Raw genomic sequence first — 10,910 nt, 5'->3', positions numbered from 1 at the left:
CGAAACAGACAGATTTGTTAGCAATTTTCCTTTCTTCCTCTCCTATTGATTATAGACTGCATTATCAAACAGGTACTTTCTTGTCACAGAACAGAAAAGGTAGATTCTATAATACAAATTATGAAAAAATATTTCATATATCTGTCACATGTTTAATCAGAGGGCTTCCGAAAGCTGTGCAAATATACTGTAGCGAGTCTTGCTCTGCTCTTCACTCTCATTTCAAAGGCTGGATCAGGGATATGCCAGTAGTAGTAAGAATTCAAAGGTGAGAGCCATGTTCCATCTGACAATCAGCAGCAATGGTCTTTTTAACTTACACTATAGCCAGCCCCAACAATATCAGATAAAGTCTCTCAGGACCCAGATGTAGCCCAAAAAACCCAATTCAATAAACAGGTGAATAAACATCCTTACTCACACAGTCCCATTGATGTGAATAGTCAAAGTAAGTATAAGGAAAGGTTGGCATATGGGAAGCTCAGAGGCCTGGGAGGGCTGTCATCCACTTCTCTGCAAGCACCCATGCCTTGCCAGGGTAAGCAACAGAACTATTACACAAGAGAAAATAAACTCAAGGAAATATTCTATAATAAAGTGTACAGAAAACAGACATTCTCTTACTTTTAATTCAGTTCTTAATTGCTAATACTGTATAAAAAGACTCGGGGCAGTAAAATTAACTAGGACCTTCTGGTTTAAGTTTAGAAACCACAACTGTGGAAGCTGAGCGTGCTTTGTGGATACCACGAAAATGTGAGCCCTAATGCACTGTAGCTGCAATCTGATTCCCAGCATCTGTCCTCATACTGGTGAATTGGTGGGGGAAGGGGCCTTCTGGTCTGGGAATCACATCCCAATTGATATTTCCTAGACAAAGAACTAGAAATTGTCATGTCATACTGTGTATGAGGTGACATTTTCTCTGATAAGTCTGACGGCAATAGAAACTCCCTAAAAGCTGCCCACACAAGTTTAGGACTTTCAAATAAATCATCTCAACAACAATCTATGAACACAAGTGTCCCAGAAAAACAGTGCTGTTTGACAGGACAGCAGATCTGACAACTTATTTGCTGAAATGCCTGCCTAATCCATCCAGTCTGTCCTTAGCTGGCAAAATCTGAAAAAAATAACCTTGAAGTGCAGTACCCTGCCACTGCACAGCCAGCCCGGCCCACTGAAATGCTGGGGGCTGCAGCAGGATGGCCACACCTGCCTGCTCTGCCTGCTCACTGCCTCCCCAGCTTGCAAGCCCAGTGGGCAACGGGAGAAGCTGCCAGCTGCTAATGCCAGGTACTTGGGGTTTGGCCCCTCTACTTCTGCAGCGCTGTGCAAAATGAACTTTTTTCACATTTTCAGTTGGATGTGACCACCTTCAAAAATTTTGCCCTGAATCATCGTTTCATCTAGCTAAATCTCACTGACTCCTTTCCCATTTGGTCTGTGTCCCATTCACTGGCCCAACAGTTTTCTCATTCCCACTTTTGCTGTCATGTTCTTCCTCCCTCACTGAGAAAGCACTGCTGCAGGGGGAGAAAAAAGTAAGACAGTTTGAAGAAGATACAGGAGCACAGGAAGTGAAAAAAGTTGAAAGTGAGAAATAGGCAAATCAACTAAGTAAAACCTAAATTAAAAAGGTAATATTTTGGAATGGAAACAAGCTTTTTCTCATCAGAATTTCATAAAATTCCAAAATAAATGTCTATGGAGATTTCTGGGTGGAAAAAGAACACATATCTAGGAAAGGTGAGCTGTATGTTTCTAATTCTGAAGGAAGATTAAGAAAAAATATTCATACTGAAAAATCACAAATTAAAATTATTGGAAAAGTACTCTATGTGAAAAGGCAGCTAAGGAAAACATACGTATCAGGGCTGAGAACATACTGAAGAACTAGAAAAAACAAAAAAAATGATGCTTCTATTTTTCTTTCAAAATTGTAGAATGATGTGCACATAGCATGGCAAATCCTCAGTTTAGGAGATTTAACATATGGAGGGAAGAGAAAGGGAGGAAGTGGATGCTTTACGTCAATGAGAAACCCAGCAGAGCTGCAGATCACATGGGGCTGTAGCCTTGCCAGAGGCGTCCCACTTTAGTACGTCTCTTTCTCTCCTCTCTCTCCTCTGGTTCTCCATTTTATCAATCAGATGTAGTCACAGCACTTTGGGGGGAAAAAAGAGGTGACTAGAGGGAAAAACTCCAACACAGGCACTTAAATTCCGTGAGAGCACCATTCCCTGCCTGAGGGAAAGAAGCCATTTATGCCTCCACCATAGGCTGCCATGTCTGGTCCTGCAACGGGTGAGAAGGTCAGAGCCTGAGCCCTGGGCTGATGCAGGGAAGCTGACATTACCAACCCCCCTGTGATGTTATAAAAAATAAACACAAAGGGACTACATTTGGTTCTCAAAGGCATGTACTTTTAAGGTGGGAAATGCCTCTTTCATGACTGACTGCCTTGAGCTTAACATATTCCTCCAAGCCCTGCGTGCAGGACATGCCCAAGACCCTCATTATTTCTCTGGCCTGCAGCCAAGGTCAGACATGGGTCAGTACTGAGGTCACAAAGGAAACTGTAAATCTAGCAATTGATACACTTTGGTCTATTTGTAATAGGTAGACTTTTATACACAACATGTGCATGACCCAGAATTTATAGGACTTGGACCAACATGGTCAATTAATTCCACTTCCCAGCTCAGCCCCAGGGTTTGATGTTCTGAAAATCTTGTTTCACATGTTAGTTCATTTGTGGGCCCTCTTTTACTGCAAATCAATACATTTCCTTCAAAACAAACGCCAGAAGTTCTTCCAAGTATAGTCAGCACCAGAAATCACATCATTGTGGCAGTGTGGAGCCCCCTAGTCTTATTCTGCACTTTACCATTCTCATACACTATCCCAGCCAGTGTCACCCACTCAGCCTCCCCTCAGTTTTGAACTGATAAAACATGCGTGCCATATCCTGAGTCCACATGTACAAGTGTGTAGGACACAGCCTGCTCTGAGAARCGTGGACCTGAGTTGCTTTACAGCACCTGGCCAGAGGCCAGGGGTCACTCACTGGGATGGAAGCCTTTGGCTGCAGAGACAAACAATCATGGCTGGCTCAGAAGCTGTGCTGCATCTACTCATTATTTTTCAGACTTTACTTTGAAAGGAAAATATTTAATTATCTTAATTTTACAGCCTTATGTTTACATTGCTTATGTTTACATTATCTAGAATGTTAAGATGACTTTCTAAATATGAGTGTCTAAAACATTTTTCCAGAAAAAAAAAATATTCCTACAAAACAAAATTATTTTCTTATTTTACTGAGCTTGCATGATTATTCTTTCCTGTGATCTGAAAAGGGAGGATCCGAGGTTTTAGTGCTGGATGTACATAAATGGTGGAAGAACATGTTATAAAAAGAGGTTTTACAGTGCAGAGATTTTAATTTGAAATTTCTCCAGTTGTGGGACACAGCAAATTGTACACCAATCCTACAGAAGCAACATCTCTGGTATTTTCCCACCGCAGCAACATCCAAACTCTGATGCCATGGCTGCAGATTGATTTTCTATGGCTTTAAAGAGTGTAAGCTCTGAGATTCTGGAAACCAAAGCAGTTGTAAATGAAACAAAACTTTTATAAAAGCATATGTAATYGCTATCCAATGCTTTCACTTCAGATGCAGCCCGGAGTCAGTGCACTGAGGTACTGCTCTTACAGAAGGCATGGGTTTCAGTGTGGCACATGCAGAGGGGCTTTACACAGAAGCAGTCTGTATTTAACCACTGCCYCTCCAGCATGACCTGAGCTTCATGAAAACTTGGTACATTCAAAGATGAAGCTGGGGGAAGGGAAACGGAGGAGCAAAGCAGATGTGTCTAACTCTRTCTTACAAACTGTGACTCCAGCATTTGGTACCAAGAATATGCTGTATTTTCTACTTGAAAGCTGACTGCCACTTCAAATGAAAATGGCTTGGTATGTGCTGCACCATAAAATTACACAGAAACAAAGAGGGCCACGCTAACTAGCTGTTTACCTCTGTGCTTCTACCACAGCACATAAGTTATAATCGGAGGAAGGAAACTCCTAGGAGATGTGAAGGCTTTAATTGTTTCAGTGTGCAGATGGTTTGCATTACAGCAAATCGACACAGCTCAAGGTCAATTCATAGTTCAGCAATAGCTGTTTTGGCAAGTGAGTTTAGTTTGTTTACACCTCTTTTGGGAAAGTTATAACAGCCACATTACTTATTTTATAGATATTTCTAGACTTAAGAAACACTGCAACAGGTGAAATTGGAGGAGCGTAGGTTGCCACAACTATTTCCTTCATGTCTGATGCTCAGCAATTTTTAGAGCAGCTAAATATAGCTTTTTTCCTACAACATTTAAACAACATGTTTCAACATGTTCCCTTTTCTGTCACTGACATAAAAATGCTCTGTCACAGGCTTACAAAGTCATTGCCCACAACTCCAATTTTCTTTGCTATGTCGAGACGTGCCAYACAACCTGTGCAGCTAGACCGAAGTATGACACAAGTAGTTACTCCTGCCCTTAACTATCAATCTGAGCTGCCTCTCTCTGAGAAGTTCGTGGTCCTTCTGCACAGATAGCTCAGCTGTTTGTGAGGCAGCTGCTGAACTGCCCCAATTTAGGGCTTAGATGGTTAGGATAAACTGGAACCAATTTTTATTTTTAAATTTTTTTTCTTAATAGCATCAGGCTGAAATCTGCCACAGTAGAACAGCTGCCTCATCAGCTGAGCCATTCCCTCAGGCAAAATGGAGCTTCCCAAGAGGAAAACAAGCTGAGCACTGAGGCAGTGGGGGACAACTGTAGCAATACCAAGGTAAGATGTCACTGGTCAGAGCTTGGAAAGCTCCGTGTGGGAGAGGAACACAAAGTACTCTGGGGCACAAAGCACCAGGCTACATGAGCCACAAGCACATTTTTTTATGCCATTTACCAACTGGATCCCAGATGTGTCTGGGTAGCTGCCATTACAAAGCCATTACAGTCTGGGTAGCTGCCATTACAAAGCCAACCCCACCAATGCCAACGGTGAAAAAACCGCATCCAGCATGAACAGTGCATGACCTTGTTTTAAAAGGGAAGGTCTTTTTTCCTCATGCATTGTCCTTGAGTTCTGCTGGTCAGTGCTTATTCTCATCAGCCATATGCTGTCTCTGTCATTCCCTCTCTACCTCCTGTCCCACAAGAGCAGTACCAGACCCCCACATAATCACAGGGCAGCACCACAACTTCACACCTGCACTCAGTGTCTGGAGTGTCAGGTCTGGAGAGAAACTGCAGCAACACATTGCCAAAGAGAGGTTATATTCATGTGGCTCAACAGATGTGTAGATTTATGTCCATATGTGCAGGACACTTAACACTGTGGGTGCTCCTCCCCTACTCTGACATGTGATCACATCATCAGAGTCACAGGATAATTGAAAGATGGGTTGGACCTCAAGGTCAGAAAGTGGTAAGTGAACTTGCAGTCTACTTGCAGACTTCAGAATAAGTCAGAAACATCACTACAACAGCAGCAGAGCAATGCTAAAAAGCTCATGCTCTTTGCTGCATGCATTAGGGTATCTATCTTCATTTTGCTTCGGTATGGAAATCTTTCAAAAAGCCGTTTGATTCAAAGACCTGTTTTAAAATTAMCATACAAAAAGTCTGCAAAACTTTTAAAAATATTTTTGTGGCAGAGCTGTGAGGATTTGAAATAGAGAGGAACACCAACMCTACAAGCTGTACTTAAGAATTTCAGCCTTTACATCTGCTTCAGCATCTGCTCTTTCAGAGGACATGCCCCTGTGTGCCTGGCTGCTTCAGGTCTCCTGTGATCGCTCAGGATGGCTGGCAGCATTTGCCACCACTCTGCTGCCACACAGAAACCCTTAAAAGGCAAGGCAGTGATCACCCCCCTCCTCGGTGAGGCTCCAGCAGCCACATCCACCACTGCACATCGGTAATCCAGCCTTACTGGGTCCATTCAAAATACCTCTGGGAGGCAAAAGGCAGTCCAGACTATAGGTCTAATTCTTCACATGCATGATAAGCTGAGGTGCACTTACAGGACAGTGAGCAGAGTTTGCSGAGCTCCTAACTTGGACAAGAGACTTCAGGAATCTGGGCCAGAAAGCGTGCAGCTGCCAAAATTAAGCAGGCAGCTGGAATCAGAGCAAACTCCCTTTAGCAGCCGAGCCAACAGATTCTGCAGGTCAGCTATTGAAATTATTTGCAYATCAGCATATTTCAAATTTTGAATGCAGCCTTTTGTGAAAGATCACAGTGAGAGCATTTGTAAAGAAGGGGTTGTTCTCGGACAAAAGCAATTTCCTAAAGAATCCATTTCCTTACCCAGACATCAAAAAGGTGGAAGGTTTTCCTAAACTGGCAACAAGAGCATATCTGTGACATGGAGATAATTACTGGAAGTAACGAGTGAGACTGCCAAATCTGACTACAGCAGAACTGCCAGATTTTTTTTCTTTCTCAACTGAAGCCAAAACACACAGGTGACTTATAAGAAACGAAAGTGTGGAGAAGAGTGAAAAATAAGACTTCTCTTATGCACAGCACTTTAGCACAGTCTAGAGGACCTGTCTATGAAATGCTGCCAGCTGCTGGACCATGGCCAACTCATCTTAAAATTCAGATAGCCTGAGGGTGGGTGGGATGGAGGCACACATACTTCCCTCACATCAGAGGCCCCATGGTACAGGGACACGTTGTGCTGACTCCCCATCAGGCAGTCTCAGTCCAAAGAAGGCTTAAAACAGCAAGTTGAGGATACTTGAAAGAAAAAAAKGAAATGGCTATTAGCTGTTTACAAACTATTAGTGAAACTGGATCTGTTGCAGCAAAACTTCTTTTACTGACTCTGCTAGACTGTACATCTCCTTTTTCACTGTTTAACTTAATGCCATGATTCTCAAGAATCCCCAAGACTGGGGCTGCTCTGGGAAGTCCAGACAGCTTGATGGGACGCAGAAGGAATCAAGAATAAAAAATCCAGATGGCTTATGTCAGCACTTCTTGTCCTTTTCCTGTCTCTCTCTTCCTCTTTCCCTGGCAGTGGAAGTCTCTCCTCTCTCCAGCCCCACCATGGGGGTTATAYATGTGTGACAGGCTGCTCCTGCACTGGGTGGAAGGACCTGGCAGCAAAGGGGTGAAGCCCAGCAGCCTGGGGTATAGGTTGAGGCAGGGGAAGTTGTGGGAGCTGAGCTCAGCACAGCTTGGAAGTTTCCTGCTGGGAGATGGGATGTCTGAAAGATGATTCAGCCAAAGGAGAGGACTCTTGACCTACCCCCAAAGAGTAGCATTAAGGACACTTCTCAGAGAGATAGCAGCTGCCAAATGACAACTGGAAATATGGATCCTATGTATTTCCAAAACACTTTTTCTTGTACTCATTCACTCCAATAAATTGTTCCTGTCTCCAGCTGTATCTGCTAATTGTGGGGAAAATAATATAAAGAACTCAATAACAAAATCATAGTTCAAAAATGCAGGTGCCAGAGATTTCACTCTTTCCACTCTCATACTGAGTGAACTCTGAATTAACTTTCATCTGTAATCCTCAGTTTTAAGAAATCAGCCTTGCTTTCCTTCCCCAAATGATGGATTCTTTACCTGATTCAGKGATATTCATATAAGTTACAGGTAAAGAATAAAGAAGAAACAATCAAGTTCTCAGAACATAACTCTGTGCCACCTAATACATTCATTCACCCTTACCATTTTACAAGAGCGAGCTCATCCTCACTGTGATGGCAGGTAAGGAACCTACTCACAATGTCACCATTTCCAAAACCAGCTTCTACTTCTGATTGCCCAGACTGAGACATATTTTGAACAAAAACAAAATAGTAGGTTTGAATGCCATGGGCAGCTCTCYCTCCACAAAAGAAGGAAAGAAAGCTGGAGGTGAAAGACTCGAAATTTAATCAGCACTATCTGAAAACCAAGACCAAATTGACTTGCTGAAGGCCTTATCTAATCAGTCATTAGTAGAGCAAGGGTGGCCAATCTGGCTTCCTCGATCCCCGTTTCATGCTCTAATTCCCACCTCCAACAAACTGCTTTATAATAATCATAAGACCTTACTGATTAGTCATATATGCAGATAAGGAAATCTCTCTTCAAGGTTACTGTGAAGGAAAATATTACTCAGATGGCAAAAGGAAGGTCAAGGGAAGAGAACAATGCAAATGGAAAACAGAATGGAGTGTGCACTGAACGATGTTCCTCTAAACATCAGTTCAGGAGTACTGGGAAATATAAAAGTAGTGTTCAGCCTTGTGACATACTGTCTTTCTTCCACAGAGAATAATGTTGCAGAATTTTCTGATAAGAAATTGTGAGAGAAAAGCCTAGTGAAGAAGGCGGGATCTTCTGCAGTGAGGAAGAGTCTGGAGGACAGCTTTTAGGCAGTGTCACCAATTAGAGGAAGCCATGAATCAGTATGAAAAAATGCCACCTGCTGTCATTTGATTCCTGCTCTCTGGGAAACAAGACTGTTCATTCCTGTAAAATAAACAAACAGAATAACATAGGGCTCTGTTGTCTACCTGTTTTCCTAATAACTTTGCTGCTGCTGGTTGGCATGCTACTTGGATCAAAGACTGGGAACAAATATTTTCCTATCTTCACCCAGCAATGTTATCATTAAAAATAATCAAAAACCACTCCCCACCTTCCTTCCCCACCAGGGAAGGTTTTGCATCATGCCCTTCCTGCACTGAGTCAAAAGGCAGCAGCAATCTCTTCTGTGTATGTTTCCAACAGCTGCTAATGTCATAAGTCAAACAAAAAGGCTGAAACTCTATTACCAAAAAAAAAAAAAAAAGACCAAAACCAAATCAGATAATGTGAAGTTGGAAGAGTATTTGAGAACATGGGATGTGAGTTTCCCAACAGTTCTGACTTTCTTTTCTAATTAGTTCTCGCTGCCATGTCATTATTTGGTCAGGGCAGGTCTACGTGGGATGAATTAAATAGTCTGTGTCACATCATCAGCCCAGCTACCTTTTTGAATATTCAAATGCAAAACAAAATCAGCCTCTTGAATAAGTACTCTAGAAAGTGTCTGATATTAAATATCCCTTCAGACCTTTGTTCTACTTGAACACTAGTCAGCCCTATACTCCTCTGGATTAATAGATAGGACAGACCTGGCTGCTGGTAATTCTATTTAGACTGAGGTGTTTAACGGATATGAAAAACATAATCAGGCCATAAAGGGTAGAATGAAAGCCACTGTCACTCTGTTTGCCACCCTATCTCTAACTGAAAGGCAAAGTTCAGCTGTCCATCTGTCATCTACAGCATATGGGCTTTTGAGAAAAAAACAGTGTTAGGACTTTACTGAGACAGAGATTTGCAGGGCCCAGCATTCACACTCCATTTAACAATTTCCCTACCAGTGCTCATTTTCTTTGCATATTTTGAGGGTTGAGCAAGCACTCAGGACACTATCACAGCCAGTGATTTATCACCCAGCAATTCTGAAACTTCCAGGTACAATCATAATCTACAACATAAAACAGCAAAATACACATCTTCAAGCCTACAAGTTTTGATGCAATATCCATTTGCCTTCACATGCCATGTCAAAACCAACTGTCTTAGTGATTGCTGTCCTGATCTGCATGTTGAAAATCTACCCTGAAGATAAGACAGAAATGTTCTCTGATCCCTTTGCTGCAAACTGTTACAAGCCCAATCCTCAGGTTCCACACAACACTTTACATTTTAGAGGATCAGTACTCCCTGAACTTCTTCTCCAACATGATTAAGCAATGCTATTTGAATACTGGAGAACCACCTGGAACATACAGGACCTGCAAGCCTGCATTACCTGTATTAAATTTGTAATGTGATCTTCTGTGCTCTGCCRAGCCTGCTGAGATACTGGGAAGCTATTAATAACTTTGAATTAGGAAGAAAACTGGCACAATAAAAAAGTACCAAAAAGGTTGGATACATACTACACCTGGCACAACAGTGACAGCAGGAACTGGAAAGGATTGTAGAAAAATGTGTGCAGTAAGAATAGTCTGTATTAGAAATAAATAGTGGGAAAAGAACATTGATTGTACAATGGCAGCTGACAAAACAGCAGGTTGAGGCTGGCTATATTTTTAGGGAAACATATATTCTAGGAAGACAATACAAACCTCCTGAATATAAAAACACCTAACTGTGCAAAAAACACAAGTGCATTTTAAATGTTCCCCTTGTCTAATAGGAGAATTTTCCTGTGATTTGAAGCCTTGYATGCTTCTTCTATGGAACTAGAAAATCAGAGCTGTTTATGACTAGAGTTGATCTGGTTGCTAAACAACTGATAACTGATCTTCTGTGTTTCAGTAATGTGTGCTTTAAGCAGTGAGCTTGCTGTTAGCTTTAAGCTTGCTACCTTTCTGTTTGAAAGATCAAGCCTGAATATTATCCAAGTACTTTAAATGGAAAAAAAACAACCCAACAACCCAAACTAAAAGAGAAAAAAATTAAAGATAGATTTACTGATCAAAATGTGTGGGTTTTTAAAAAAGTTTAAAAAACATAATGGCATGTGAACACAGTTCAGACTGCTTCTATAGCTGGAAATTTCCACCAGRTGCCAACAAGCTGAAGTTCACTGTTAAAAACATTAACACCATATGATGATACATGTCCCCTCACCATGTGCCCCATCCAGTCTTTACTTACTGGGCTTTGAAGTCTACTCTGAGTTTTAAAAACCTCTCCTTGTTTAAATGAGTCTTTTGGATTCATCCTACTTGCAATATTAAACTACTGCCTCAATCACCATCAACCTGAGCATTTGTTCAGTGTGCTTGAGCAAACCCAACAGACTATTCCATGATGTTTATGCCAGAGAAT

Source organism: Malurus melanocephalus, unplaced genomic scaffold, assembly GCF_030028575.1.
Source record: "Malurus melanocephalus ecotype Western Australia unplaced genomic scaffold, MMel_1.1 scaffold_10, whole genome shotgun sequence".
In the NCBI taxonomy this organism is placed as follows: Eukaryota; Metazoa; Chordata; class Aves; order Passeriformes; family Maluridae; genus Malurus; species Malurus melanocephalus.
The sequence above is the reverse complement of the archived record's forward strand: the minus strand, read 5'-3'. Positions refer to the sequence as shown.